At 34.6% G+C, this 14459-nt stretch overlaps 1 pseudogene; it reads left to right on the top strand.

Annotated features, from left to right (window-relative positions):
* Positions 1-13496: 13496 nt before the first annotated feature.
* Positions 13497-14169, top strand: LOC101712379 (small ribosomal subunit protein eS26 pseudogene; annotated as a pseudogene).
* Positions 14170-14459: the final 290 nt, after the last annotated feature.

The raw sequence follows: 14459 nt of genomic DNA, 5'->3' as shown, positions 1-14459 counted from the left end.
TACCAAAGCGGCCCTCCAAAAAATTTTAGACAATATCCTAGGAAAAGATAAAGAGGATCACAATGCCAGGAAGCCCAGCAGAATGAATCCATTGGGCGTGACAAATTAAACCAAAAGGGGGAGAATCCAACAAAAAGAAAAAGTCATGACAAGGCTTTTAAAACTTTGAACTTCATCTCTCTAATGAGTGTATAATTCAATCTTGTTATTGTACTGATTAGTATTTTCCTGATTCTAGTGTTCCACACCTTTCCTTGTGCTGTACTGGCTATGTATCATCTTTTTGTGTCTACTTTTTATTTGGGTTGTCTATTAATGAGCTGTAAGAGTTCTTTATATATTCTGGTCATAGGTTATATACATTGTAGATAGGGCCTGTTTAAGGACTACTTTTCATTTTAATGATGTCATTTAAAGTTCTAAATATTGATGGAATCTCATTTATCAATTTATTTCTTTTATACATCATGTTTTTTATATCCTAGGAAGTTCTTGCTTACCCTAAATTCATAAATATTTTCCCTTATAATTTCTTCTTAAAGTTTTATAGTTTTAGTCTTTCATATTTAGGTTCATAGATCCTTTCAAGTTATTTTTATGTATGGAAATAAAGCATTGAGGTTAATTTTTTTATATACAGATACCAGGTGTTCTAGTGCCATTTGCTGAATCCTTTGTTCTTGAATTGAGTTTATATTCTATAAAATGTTAATGTTAAATAATCTTTCAAAACTCAGTGGATCATATATGTGTGGTTCTATTTCTAGATTCTCTGTTTTATTCCAATGATCTATATGTCTTTTCTTATACCAACAGTGCCTTGATCACTGTAGCTTTAGAGGAAGTCTTAAAATTAGGTACTAAATGTCTTCCAACACTGTTCTTCTTTTTTCTTTTTCTTTTTACTTTTCTAGGTCCTTTGTACTCCTACATAACTTTTAAATTTCAATATCCAATTCTTCATTTATAGCAAGTATACATAGACCTGAATTTTTATATATACTTTGTCTTTTCTCATCCTGCTAAATTGAAATGCAAGTTCTAGGGGCTCCTAGAGATTTCTTAGTATTTTCTCTGTAGATGATCATTTCATCTACATATAAAGATTTTGCTTCTACCTTGCCAATCCTATCCTAATTGTGTCACTTCATTACCAGATTATTTTGATTTAGGCCTATGTTTCAAAGTTTAATGGACAGATGAAGAGTAGGCATATCTGCCCTTGTTCCCCACCTTAGGGAGAAAGCATTGTATCTTCTCCATTCATATAAGGTGTTCTCGCTGGAAGTATGGAGTACATGTCTTTAATCTGTTGAGAAGGTTCTGTTCTACTTCTAGTCTTCTGATAGCTTTTACCATGAACAGCTGTGGAATTTAGTCCAATACTTTTTCTCTAACTAGTGACAGGATCATATGGCTTTTTCCTTTCCTCTGTTAAAATGATGACTTCTGGGGGTGGATCTTCCAATGCTGAACCAACACTGCCATCCCTATAATAAAATCACTTTCTACATACTGCCACATCTGACTTCTATGGCTCTTTTTTGTTAAACAAATTTCTATCTATGTTCATACTTTTTTCTTCTGTTATCTTTATCCAGTTTTAGGATTAGCACAATGTTGATTTCCTAAAATGTGGGGAGAAGTGTTCCTTTTTTTCCTGCTTTAAATGTTTGATATAATTTATCAGAGCCTGTTGTTGTTGTATAGGTAGGTTTTCAAGCTAGGAATATACTTTTTTTGCGGGGGGGTACCAGGGATCAAACTCCAGTCCTTGCGCTTGCACAGCACGCAGCAAAATCACTGAGCTAAATCCCTGACCCTTGGAATATTCTTTCTTTAATAGGTGCTCTTCTAATTTTATATTTCCTCCAGAATCAGTTTCATTAATTTGTCTTCCAAGGTACTTCATAGAAGTTGTCAAATTTATTTCAAAACAAGTTTTTGTAATATGCTTTCTATGCTTTCTATATCCTTTTAAATTCTGTAAAATCTGTGGTAATGCCTCCTAGATCTTGATATTGTAATTTTAAAAATGTATAATTGATATTGTGTCATACGAAGTTAAGATCTAAAGGAGCAGGGGAAGTGGGAGGGGTAGGGGAGAGGCAAGAAGGGAAAAGAAATAATATGAGAAAAGGAAAAAATGGAAACAAAGTCTTTGCAAATAGGGAAGGGTGAAGGGGGTGAAGGGAGGGCAGGGGAAGGGGAAAAAAATAAGAACCCAGATACTCATGTAATGGTACAAGATCCCAATTATGTTTGCAACTGTGTTTTATACCTTAAATGTACCAATAAACTTAATGGGGGAAAAAAATAAAAGACTGGTCTACTCTCTGACTAGTACATTGAGTGCTCGTGCATGTGGTTCTTGCCCACCTACCTCTGCAGCATGATCTTCTTGTACTCCTGCTTCCCATTGTAAACTTTCTTTCTACCCTCTCAAAGGACACTTTTTAGATCTCCACCTTTGTTAAAATTGTTTCCCATGAAGTCATTCTGCCTACACATCCTTCTTCACTTTGCTAAAAATCTTCTACAGTTCCCTTCCCTATAAAGTCTTTAATCCCAAACCAGATGAGCTGTCCCTGAGCTTCTTTGACTTCCTATGACTATTTTTTTAAAAGGGTTTTATTCCTACTGAATTGGTGCATTGAAGTAAACCAAAGGCAGGGACTCCATCTTATTCCATTATATATGAGGTTCTTTACTTGATTGGAGTGTTAAAACCAGTAATCTAATGACATCTGTTGTTTCAAAGCTTAAAAGACAGAACATGTTCACAACAATTATGATACAAAGTAGCTAGTGAAAAGCTCCATACAAGAGCAGGTAAAATGCTGTAGGATTATTTTTCCTATTTCTCTGGAAAATCCCATTGGAATTTTGATATGAATTGCATTGAATCTGAAGATTACTTTGTATGCACGGACACTTTAACAATATTAATCTTCCATTCCATAACATGAAATATATTTCTTTTTACCATGTATTCTTTAATTTATTTTCATGATTGTTTTGTGTACAGTTCTCAGTGTACAGTTCTTTCACCTCTCTGCTTGGAATTAATTCTAAGTATTTTATTCTTTTTGGTGATATTTCAAATAGGATTATTTTCTTAGTTTTTTCAGATAAGGATATTGCAGTTAGTGTATAGAAACACAACTTATTTTTGCATGTTGATTTTGTCAGTCAGTATTACTGAATTCATTTATTAGTTCTAACAAGTGTTTGGTGGAATCTTTAGGATTTTCTCACGTAAGATCATGTTATGTGCAACCCCAAACAATTTTATTTATTCCTTTTTTAATTTTTATGATTTTTCTTTCTTTTTCTTGCATAAACACTCTTGTTAGAACTTCTAGGACTGTGCTAGAAGTGATGAAACCTTGTCTTGGTCTTGATATTAAAGGGAAAATCTTCAGATTCTTCAACTGACCATGATGTTAGTTGTGGACTTATCATATGTGATCTTTATTATGCTGAGATACAGTTCTTCTATACTTAGTTTATTGACAGTCTTAATCATGAAAGGCTGTCTTAAATTCTGTGAAATACCTTTTCTGAATCTACTGGCATAATCACATGGTATTTGCCACCTATTCTATGAATGTATTATATTTATTGATTTGCGTATGTTGGACCTTGCATCCCAGCCATAAATCCCACTTAGACATAATACATGATCCTTTTAATGTACCACAGAATTTGTTAGTATTTTGTTGGTGATTTTTGTATCAATATTCATCAGTGGTGTTGATCTGTAATTTCCTTTGTTTATAGTGTTTTTGTCTGGCTTTAGTGTCAGGGTAATACATATACTGTGTTTAGAAGTAAATTTTTTACTTTTTGTTTAATTATTTTTTTATTAGTATATGTTTACAGTACATAATTATTACATTTATTGTGGGGAGTTGTTACATAAACACATCTTAATTTGTTTTTCTTTTTTAAGTATTTGGTAAAATTCACCAGAGAAATTTTAAGTTCCTAGGCTTTTCTTTGGTCATATACTTTTTATTAGTGATTCAATTTCTGTACTCATTATTGGTCTTTCCTTGCTTTCTATCTTTTGAATAAGAAATGAAGGATTTCTTCAATAAATGCTGTTGGGAAAACTGGATATCTCTGTGCAGCAGAATAAATTTGGACCTTTATTTCAAATCATTTACAAAATCAAATCAAAATAAAGACTTGAACATAAGACCTGAAAACTTAAAATCTCTAGAAGAAAATAGGAAAAGGTCCCTTGACATTGAACAGTACAATAATTTTTTGGATGTGATAACAGAAGCACAGACAACAAGAACACAAATGAACAAGCGGGATTGCATCAAACTTTTTGCACCACAAAGGAAATAATTAACAGAGTGAACTAACAACCTGCAGAGTGGCAAAAAATATATGTAAGCTAATCACCTGATAAAGTGTTAGTAAAAACATTATAAAGTAAATTAATAAAACTATGTAACTTCATTATAAAGTAGGGAAAGGGCTTGAATAGATATTTCTTTGAAGAAACATTAAAAAAATCAACAGATACATGAAAAAGTGCTCAATATGATGTCATCAGAAAAATAAAAATCAAAACTAAAATGTTAGAACGAAATAAAAAAGACAAAATTGAACAAGTGTTGATGAAGTTGTAGAGAAAAGTGAACACTTGTACACAGCTTGTGAGAATGTACGAGGTGTTAGCAGAATATAAATTGAATGTTTAAATTTTAATAAAGTAATTACAGTAAAAGACTTAATGGCATTAATCCCCCTCAAAATACTCCTTCCTTTGAATGCACTCATTCCATGATGGTGACACTTTCTGAAGTAGTTCATGGAGTCATTTTTTTTGTCTTCAGTTGTGCTGTTGTTGCTGCCTCAATATCCTGAATCAACTCAAAATGTTTACCTTTCATGGTTGTTTTGACTTTGAAGTTGCATGGCGCCAGATCTGGTTAATAAAATGGATGAGGCCACACCATAAGGTTTTTATTTGATGAAAATAGTGGTAAACATTTTGAATTAATGTAGGACATGAAGGCAGCCACAACAGTACAACTGAAGACACTCACCGAAGAGGACTTCCAGAACCGTCTCAGAAAGTGGCAGGAATGATGTGATAAGTGTATTCAAAGCATGAGGGAGAATTTTGATGGGGATTAATGCCTGTGTGCCTTTTATTGTAATCAACTTTTAAAATTTAAACATTCATTACATAGTTTGATCACCCCTTGTAAATTGATACAGCTGATTTAAAAAATAGTAAAAGGACATGTTAAGTGTTTTTAACACACACATGTGCACATACACCATGATAATTATATGAAATGATGCAAATATTAATTAGCTTGATTATGGGAATCATTTCATAATGTATTGGAATATTAAAACATCATGCTTTTGTATGTTAACTATATACCATTTTTACTTATCAATTATATCTTAAAGACTGAAATAAACAAATATAAAATTAAATAATTGCTATATTAGTTAAACAAGCAAACAAACATATGTGCCAAGGGAATTCACAAGTAGGGATTCTTCATATATTGTATGTTTCCATAAGACTAAAAGGAAGTTGGCCTTCCTTTCCCATTATCTTAGCTTTTCCATAGTTAATTCTCTCATTAAATAATTTCTTTTTGTCACTTTTTTTATTCTGGTAAGAACACTTAACAAGATTTCCACCCTCATATTTTTAAGTGACACTATAGTATTGTCAGCTAGATCGACAATGTTGTAGAGCAGATCTCTAGAACTTCTATCTTGCATTTTGAATGTAGCATGCTTTCTTGGCTAACTAAAACTTTATATCAGTTACACCACATCTCTCCATTTCCCACTTTTTCCAACCTGTAGAAGCCATCATTCTACTCTTTGTTTCTTGAGTTTAACTGTGTTAGATGCCTCATGTAAGTAAAATCATGGAATATTTTTCCTTCTGTGGCTGGCTTATCACTTTGCATAATATCCTCAAGATGGATTCATGTTGTTACAAACAACAGAATTTTCTTTCTTTTTTGAAACTGAGTAATATTCCATTGTATGTATATATGACGTTTCCTTTATTAATTCACCATTCTATTGACATTTGGTTGTTTCTAATCTTGGCTATTAAATAAAATACTGCAACAAACACAAGAGTGCAGATATCTCTTCAACACACTGATTGAAATTCTTTTGGATATACACCCAGAGAGGCAACTGCTAGATCTGAAAGTTTCATTTTTTATTTTTTGAGGGACCACCATAATGTTTTTCACAGTCACTACACTATTTTACTTTCCATAAATAATGTACAAGGGCTCCAATTTCCTTATATTCTTTTTTTTTAGTACCAGAGATAGAACTCAGGACCTTGCTCTTGCAAGGCAGGTGGCAGCACCACTGAGCTAAACCCCCGGCCCCTTTCCTTATATTCTTACCAACACTTGCTACCATTTTATCTGTTTTGTTTTGGTAATAATCATACTAACTGGTATGTGCATTTCCTTGATAATTAGTAGTGTTTCATATAACTATCAGGCATTTGTATACCTAATTCTAAGTCCATTTCCTGTTTTAAACTAGTTTATTTGATATGTGTATGGGAGGCTCTGATTGAGTTGTAGGATTTCCTTATGTATTTTAGATATTAATTCCTTATCACATGTGTGGTTCACAAATATCTTCTTCCGTTATATTATGGGTAGGTAATTCTTGTTCCAAATTGGTGAATTTCCTTGTTATTAACACTCTCTAAACATAGAAAGAACGCATAAGAGCTAAGCCCCTAAATGTTGACTAATATCTGTTTTTGATCTGAAGCTTATTTTAAGTATTTGGTGGATGCAATAGACTTGACATAATTTTCTTACACAAAATGTATTCTTTAGCCAGGTGTGGTGGCACATTCCTGTAGTCCCAGCACTCAAGAGGCTGAGGCAGGAGGATTGCTGTGAGTTTGAAGCCAGCCTGAGCTACGTAGTGAGACCCTGTTTCAAAAAAAAATGTGTTCTTTATTACTAGAGATATGTAAATAGTTTTAGGCATCCAAATTGTATTTTTAGATTGACATTTTGAATACTTCATTATTTTTATTTTCAATGTTCTGCTAATAAGTTCTCAAGATAGTATTGAGAGATATTTTATTGTTATCATTCCATAATTTAAGTAAGACTTAGTTCCAGTGTTTTCCTGTAAATATTATTTTGATGTTATCAAAACTTCTGGGTTTTAAGGAGACTCTGGGGAAAGAAGAGATCAGAAATCATAAAACTTCATTAGCACTCTAAAGATAGGAAACTACTCATCTGCCTCGAAAGCTCAAGGTCCCAAGTTTGATCCCCAGTACCAAAGAAAATCTCTACAATAAAGGCACATCAGACCACTGTACATGGTTTGCTGCTGGCTTGGTCTGCTGCTGGCTTGCTGAGATTCATTGACTCGTATATGCACAGGAATTCCTACGTTGCCTATTGTGACAGCAGAGACATACCCTGAAGGAGGCCCATAATTTCTATGGCTATTTGCAAAAACGAAAAAAAAATTTTCTCTTATTTTTAATTCTTAATTTTTACTTTTTTTCTACTCTTCAAAGTTTTACTTTTCTTTTCTTTCTTTTATCTTTTCTCTCACTCACTCATTCTCTTGCTGTCCCACATTGCTCCTCACCTCCCCATTTGTTCCTTTCTGCACTGAATTTGGATTTCTCCCTTATTGTTTTTTCCTTCTCTTTTTCCTTCTCTTGATTATCATTAGGTTTAAAGGAAAGTAAATTCGGTATCTAGCCTCCCTGCTGCTGTTAGGTGATTTTATTCACATCTTTGTTCTTTCATTCTGCCTTTTTCTCTTGCCTTTAACAACTTCTTAGATTTTGTGTGATCTTTCTGTGTCTTCTGGCCTCACCGCTAATCTTACCTGTTCTTTTTACCTGTCCCTCCCTCCCCAACTCCTTTCAACTCCCCACCCTGAAGGGGAAAGATGTTATATTGAAGAGTTTATTCATTATAAACTTATGTTGGGTTGGTCCTTGGTTTTAATTTAACTCACATAGTCAAAAATGATAGATTAATAATTACCACAAATTGTCATTTTCTAACCTGTGCTTGATGCTATGGTATTGCTGACTGTGTCATTTGGGCTAAAATGTTGTAATTGATCTAATTAGTTTTCCTTCCTGGTATAAGGAAAATAAAATAGCTTCAGAGTCATTAAAGTCTCAAAACCCAAACACAAGCTATATCTGGAAGACACCTCTGAAAAGCAATCATTCCACAAAGGTTTTAAACACAAGCAACAAAGATACCTACATTAAGCAATTTTGAAATATCAACCCAGGAATTAAACCAAGGACAGTGCCATAAACAAAAATGAGAAGACAATTAAGCAAGGCACAAACACAGGCTTCCACATCACAAAAAGGAAATTCTGGGGGAAATGAGGTGGAAAAGTCTGATAAGCAACCACTTGGACACCTTGAACTGATAGCACAGGAAGTAACAAAGCAGATGCATGAGGCTCTAGAAAAATTCAAAGCAGAAATAATCTCCCAGATAAATACAGACATGGTTAGCAGAGTGAAAGACATGATTAGAAGCTTTAGAGCAGAAACAGGTAAGAAATTAGATGAGATCAGAAACATGCTGGAAGCCATGAATGCCCAGCTTAAGAAAGAAATGGAAAACATGACTGCCCAACATAAGAAAGAAATGGAATCCATGAAACAGATTCAAACAGATATTCAGGAGATTAAAAACTCCATTGAAAGCATGCAGAGCAGACTAAGAGAATCTGAAGATAGAATATCACATATAGAAGACAGGATTGTGGTGAAGGACCATGAATACAGAGATTTCTTCAAGATAGTAAGGGACTACGAGAAATCAATCGAACAGCTGCTAGATGATGCAAAGAAGAATAATATAAACCTCATAGGACTCCATGAAAAAACAGGAGAAAGTACAACTGACATAAAAATACTGTTCACAGAAGTAATAGCTGAAAACTTCCCAGACAGAGGTAGAGAATTGGACATACAGATAAGTGAGGCATATAGAACTCCAACGAGCCATGACCAAAAAACATCTACACCTAGACATATAATAGTCAAGATCCCAGAAACCCAACAGAATAACAAAGTTCTACAGGCAGTTAGAGAAAAGAAACAAATCACCTACAAAGGAAAGCCCATCAGAATCATGGCAGATTTCTCAATGGAAACTGTCAAATCAAGGAGAGCATGGAGTGAAGTATTTCAAGCACTAAAAGAAAATAACTTCCAACCTAGACTGTTGTATCTGTCAAAATTATCTTTCAAAATCAATGGGGAAATTAGATACTTCCATGACAAAGAACACCTGAGAAATTTCGTGAACACCAAACCAGCACTCCAAACAATTTTATGCAATGTCCTAGAAAAAGACAATGAAGGTCATAACTCCACAAGGCCCAGCAGAGAGAAGGCACCATGCAAGGTAAGACACTAAAGCAAAAAGGGGGAAAATAAGAAATAAAAGAGCCAACAAAAGTAAAACATCATGACAAGGATGAGTCAATATCTGTCAATTATAACTATCAATGTTAATGGCCTCAATTCACCAATCAAAAGAAATAGACTGACAGAATGGATTAAGAAGCAAAAGCCAGCAATATGCTGTATACAAGAAACACATCTAACTCAAAAGGAAGTCCATAAACTGAAAGTAAATGGATGGAAAACGGCTCTCCACGTGACAGGAACGCAGAAAAAAAGCAGGGGTAGCAATCATATTTGCAGACAAAGTAGATTTCAAACCAAAACTAATTAATAGAGACAAAGATAGTCACTACATCCTTGTGAAAGGAACAATCCAAGAGGAAGAGATGACAATCCTAAATATATATGCACCAAATATGAATGCCCCCAACTATACAAAACAAATATTAATGGGCATGAAAAACCAAATAAGCACTAACACAATTGTAGTGGGGGACCTCAACACCCCTCCATCACAAATAGACAGATCAAGTAGAAAAAAAAAAAACCAATGAAATTCTAGAACTGAACCAAGCTATTGAAAAAATGGACTTAATAGATGTTTACAGAGTGTTCCATCCTACAAAATCAGAATACACATTCTTTTCAGCTGCACATGGGTCATTCTCAAAAATAGATCACATGCTAGCTCATAGGACATATCTAAGTAAATGTAAAAGAATTGAAGTTATCCCCTGTCATAACTATCAGATCATAGTGCAATACAATTGGAGATCAAAAACATAAGAAACCACAAAACTCCTACAAACACATGGAAATTGAACAACACCCTCCTGAACAACCAATGTGTGACAGAGAAAATTAAAGAAGAAATTAGACAGTTTCTACAAGTAAATAATAATGCCAGTACAACATACAGAAATCTGTGGGGCACAATGAAAGCAATCACACAGGAAATTCATAGCAGTGAATGACCATATTAGGAAAACAGAGAAAACTCAGTTAAGTAACCTAATGCAGAACCTCAAGCTCCTAGAAAAAGAAGAGCAGAACAAACCCAAAGCTCATACAAGGAAGGAAATTAAAAAGATCCCAGTAGAAATCAATGCAATAGAGACTAAGAGAACAATACAAAAAAATCAAAGAGTTGGTTTTTTGAAAGAATAAAATTGATAAACCTTTAGCCAACCTTATCAAAAAAAGGAAAGAAAAGGCTCAAATCCATGCAATTAAGAATGAAAAAGGCAAAGCCACAACAAATCCAGCAAAAATCCAGAGAATCATTAATACCTTCTTTGAGAACCTGTACTCTAATAAAATGGAAAACACAGAAGAAGTGGACAGATTCCTAGATACATACGAATTGCCAAAATTAAATGAAGAAGATATAGAAATTCTAAACACCCTAATAACAATGAATTAAATTGAAAATGTAATTAAAAAACTTACCAACAAAGAAAAGCCCAGGTCCTGATGGCTTCACTGCTGAATTCTACAAGACATTTAAAGAAGAACTATCGCCATTACTCTTTAAACTCATCAAGGGAATTGAAAGGGAAGCAAGGCTTCCAAATTCAATCCTGGAAGCAAGTGTTACTTTGATTGCAAAACCAGGGAAAGACCCAACCCAAAAAGAGAACTACAGGCCAATCTCCCTAATGAACATAGAGGCAGAAACCCTCAACAAGATACTGGCAAACAGAATACAGAGGGTCATCAAGAAGATCATACATCCTGACCAAGTCGGATTTATCCCAGGGATGCAAGGATGGTGCAACATCTCTAAATCAATAAATGTAATACACCATATTAACAGAGTCAAGGACAAAAACCACATGATCATCTCAATAGATGCAGAAAAAGCATTTGACAAAATCCAACACTGATTCATGATAAAAATGCTACAGAAAATTGGAATAGAAGGTCTTTACCTCAACCTGATTAGGGCTATCTATGAAAAACCAACAGCCAACATCACATTAAATGATCAAAAACTGAAAACTTTCACCTTATAATCAGGAACAAGACAAGGATGCCCACTATCACCACTCCTGTTCAATATTGCTCTGGAAACATTAGCCATGGCAATTAGAAAAGAGAAAGAAATAAAAGGAATAAAGATAGGAAAGGAAGAAGTGAAATTGTCATTATTTGCTGATGATATGATACTTTCCATAGAAGACCCAAAAAATTCAGTCAAAAGTCTTCTAGACCTTATTGACAGATTCAGTAGAGTAGCTGGATACAAGGTCAACACTCAAAAAACAATAGCCTTCTTATACTCAAATAGCAGACCCATTGAGAGAGAAATTCAGGAAATAATTCCTTTTACAATAGCATCTAAAAAAATGAAATATCTAGGAATCACCCTAACAAAGGAAGCAAAGACCTCTACACTGAAAACTACACCACTCTGAAAAAAGAGATGGAAGAGGATACAAAAAAATGGAAAGACATCTTTTGCTCCTGGGTAGGAAGAACCAATATAGTGAAAATGGCCATACTTCTAAAACTACTATATAGATTCAATGCAATGCCAATTGCAATTCCAACAATATATTTCACAGAACCAGAGAAAACAATTCAAAAATTCATTTGGGAGCAGAAGAAACCTAGAATAGCAAAAGCAATTCTAGGCAACAGAGACATGGCTGGGGGTATCACAATCCTCAACTTGAAAGTATACTACAAAGCTACTGTGATAAAAACACCATGGTACTGGCAAAGAAACAGACCCAAAGATCAGTGGAATAGATTAGAAGATGCAGAAACAACTCCAGACATGCTCAGGCACCTCATCTTTGACAAAGGAGCCAAACACCCTCTTTGGAGGAAAGATAGCCTATTTAATAAATGGTATTGGAAAAACTGGATTTCAACCTGTCAGAGATTAAAACTAGACCCATACCTATCATTGTGCACTAAACTAAGATCACAGTGGATTAAAGATCTAAATATTAAGTCAGAAACACTAAACTTGCTGGAAGATAACTTAGGTAGAACTCTTGATGACATTGGCATAGGAAAAGACTTTATGAACAAATCTTCAGGAGCACGGGAGCTAGCACAAAGAATCAACTGGGATCTCATCTTATTAAAAAGCTTCTGCACTGCAAGAGAAACTACCAACAGAGCTAAGAGACAACCTACAATGTGGGAAGATATATTTAGCACCTGTAGCTCAGAGAAAGGTCTACTATCAGAATATATAAAGAACTGAAAAAAATCAGACCCCCCAAATTCAAAGACCCAATTCGAAATTGGGCATCCAAAATGAACACACATTTCTCAGACAAAGAAGTAAAAATAGCAAATAAATATATGAAAAAATGTTCAACATCACTGGTCATTTGAGAGACACAGATGAAAACAACACTGAGATTCCACCTCACCCCAGAAAGAATAACTGCTGTCAAGAAATCAACCAATAACAAATGCTGGTGGGGGTGTAGAGAGAAAGGAACCCTTCTCCATTGTTGGTGGGAATGTAGATTGGTGCAACCACTGTGAAAATCAGCAGGGAGATACCTCAAAGAACTAAGACTACAGGTCCCATTTCACTCAGCTATTCCCCTACTGGGAATCTTCCTCAAAGAATTAAAAGAATCATACCACAGTGATATATGTGCACCTATGTTTATAGTGGCACAGTTTGTAATAGCTAAAGCTTGGAAACAGCCCAAGTGCCCATCAACTGGAAACTGGATAAAGAAGATGTGGATTTTTTAATAAAATGGAGTACTACTCAGTCATAAAGAATGAAAAACTAGAGACATTTATAAAGCTAAATGGATGCATATTGAGCCCATACTCTTAAGTGAAATAAATAGGACACGCATGTGTAAATACCGAATAGTTTCTCTAGTGTGAGAAATTAAAAGTGTAAATAAGGATGAAAATGATTAAAATGAATAATTGACAATTTGAAATAAGAAAAGGTCCAGGGCCGGAGATTTAGCTCAGTGGTTCTGCCACCTGCCTCGCAAGCACAAGGTCCTGAGTTCGATCCCCGGTACCAAAAAAAAAAAAAAGAAAGAAAAAGAAAGGGTCCAAAGGTTTGGGGATGGTGGGAGGGGAACGAGAAAGGGAAGAAGGGAAAGGAAAAATTATGAGAAAAAAACGGATCAAACTCTGTGTAAATAGGGAAGGTTGGAGGGGCTGAAGGGTGCACAGGTAATGGGAGAAAAAATAAGAACTAAGATACATCATGTTCTGGTACAAACACCCAATGATAAATGTAATTGTATTTTATACCTAAAATGTACCAATAAATATATATATATAGCTCTTTCGGGTCCTCCCTTCCAAGATGACCAAAAAAAGAAGGAACAAAGGTCATGCTAAAAAGGGCCGCAGCCATGTGCTGCCTATTCATTGCACGAACTGCACCCGGTAGGTGCCCAAGGATAAGACCATTAAGAAGTTCGTCATTCGAAACATAGTAAACGCTGCCGCCGTTAGGGACATTTTGAAGCGAGTGTCTTTGACTCTTATGTGCTTCCCAAGCTCTATGTGAAGCTGCATTACTGTGTGAATTGTGCCATTCACAGCAAGGTGGTCAGGAATCGATCTCCTGAAGCCCAGAAGGACCGAACACCTCTGCCCCGATTTAGACCTTCTGGTGCTGCCCCATGACCCCCACCAAAGCTCATGTAAGGACCTGGGTTTTAATGGACTGAAGAAAAGTCTTCTCCAGGCAGAGGGAATAAACTAATAAAATGGATGTTATACTTTATATATATATATATAAAGATTAGTATTGTCAAAGTAATGTTTTTTTGGTACATACAGATCTTTTTACTGTTAATTTATATTTTCATGATTTCTAAAAGATTATTCATCATTTGATCTTCTGCAAAATGCCTCTTCTTGTCTTTTATTCACTTTTTAAATTGGATTTTTTTTTTGTCTTTTTAAAACTTATTTGAACATTTTCTTTATGTATTCTCATTTATGAATCTTTGGCTTGTTAGGTGTAGTTTAAATAGCTTGGCCCAGATTTAAG

This window comes from Heterocephalus glaber, unplaced genomic scaffold (genome assembly GCF_053883595.1).
Source record: "Heterocephalus glaber isolate CG9 unplaced genomic scaffold, H.glaber_assembly_v1.0 deba00001690, whole genome shotgun sequence".
NCBI lineage: Eukaryota > Metazoa > Chordata > Mammalia > Rodentia > Bathyergidae > Heterocephalus > Heterocephalus glaber.
Note: the sequence above shows the minus strand (reverse complement) of the source record. Positions and strands in the feature narration are given on the sequence as shown.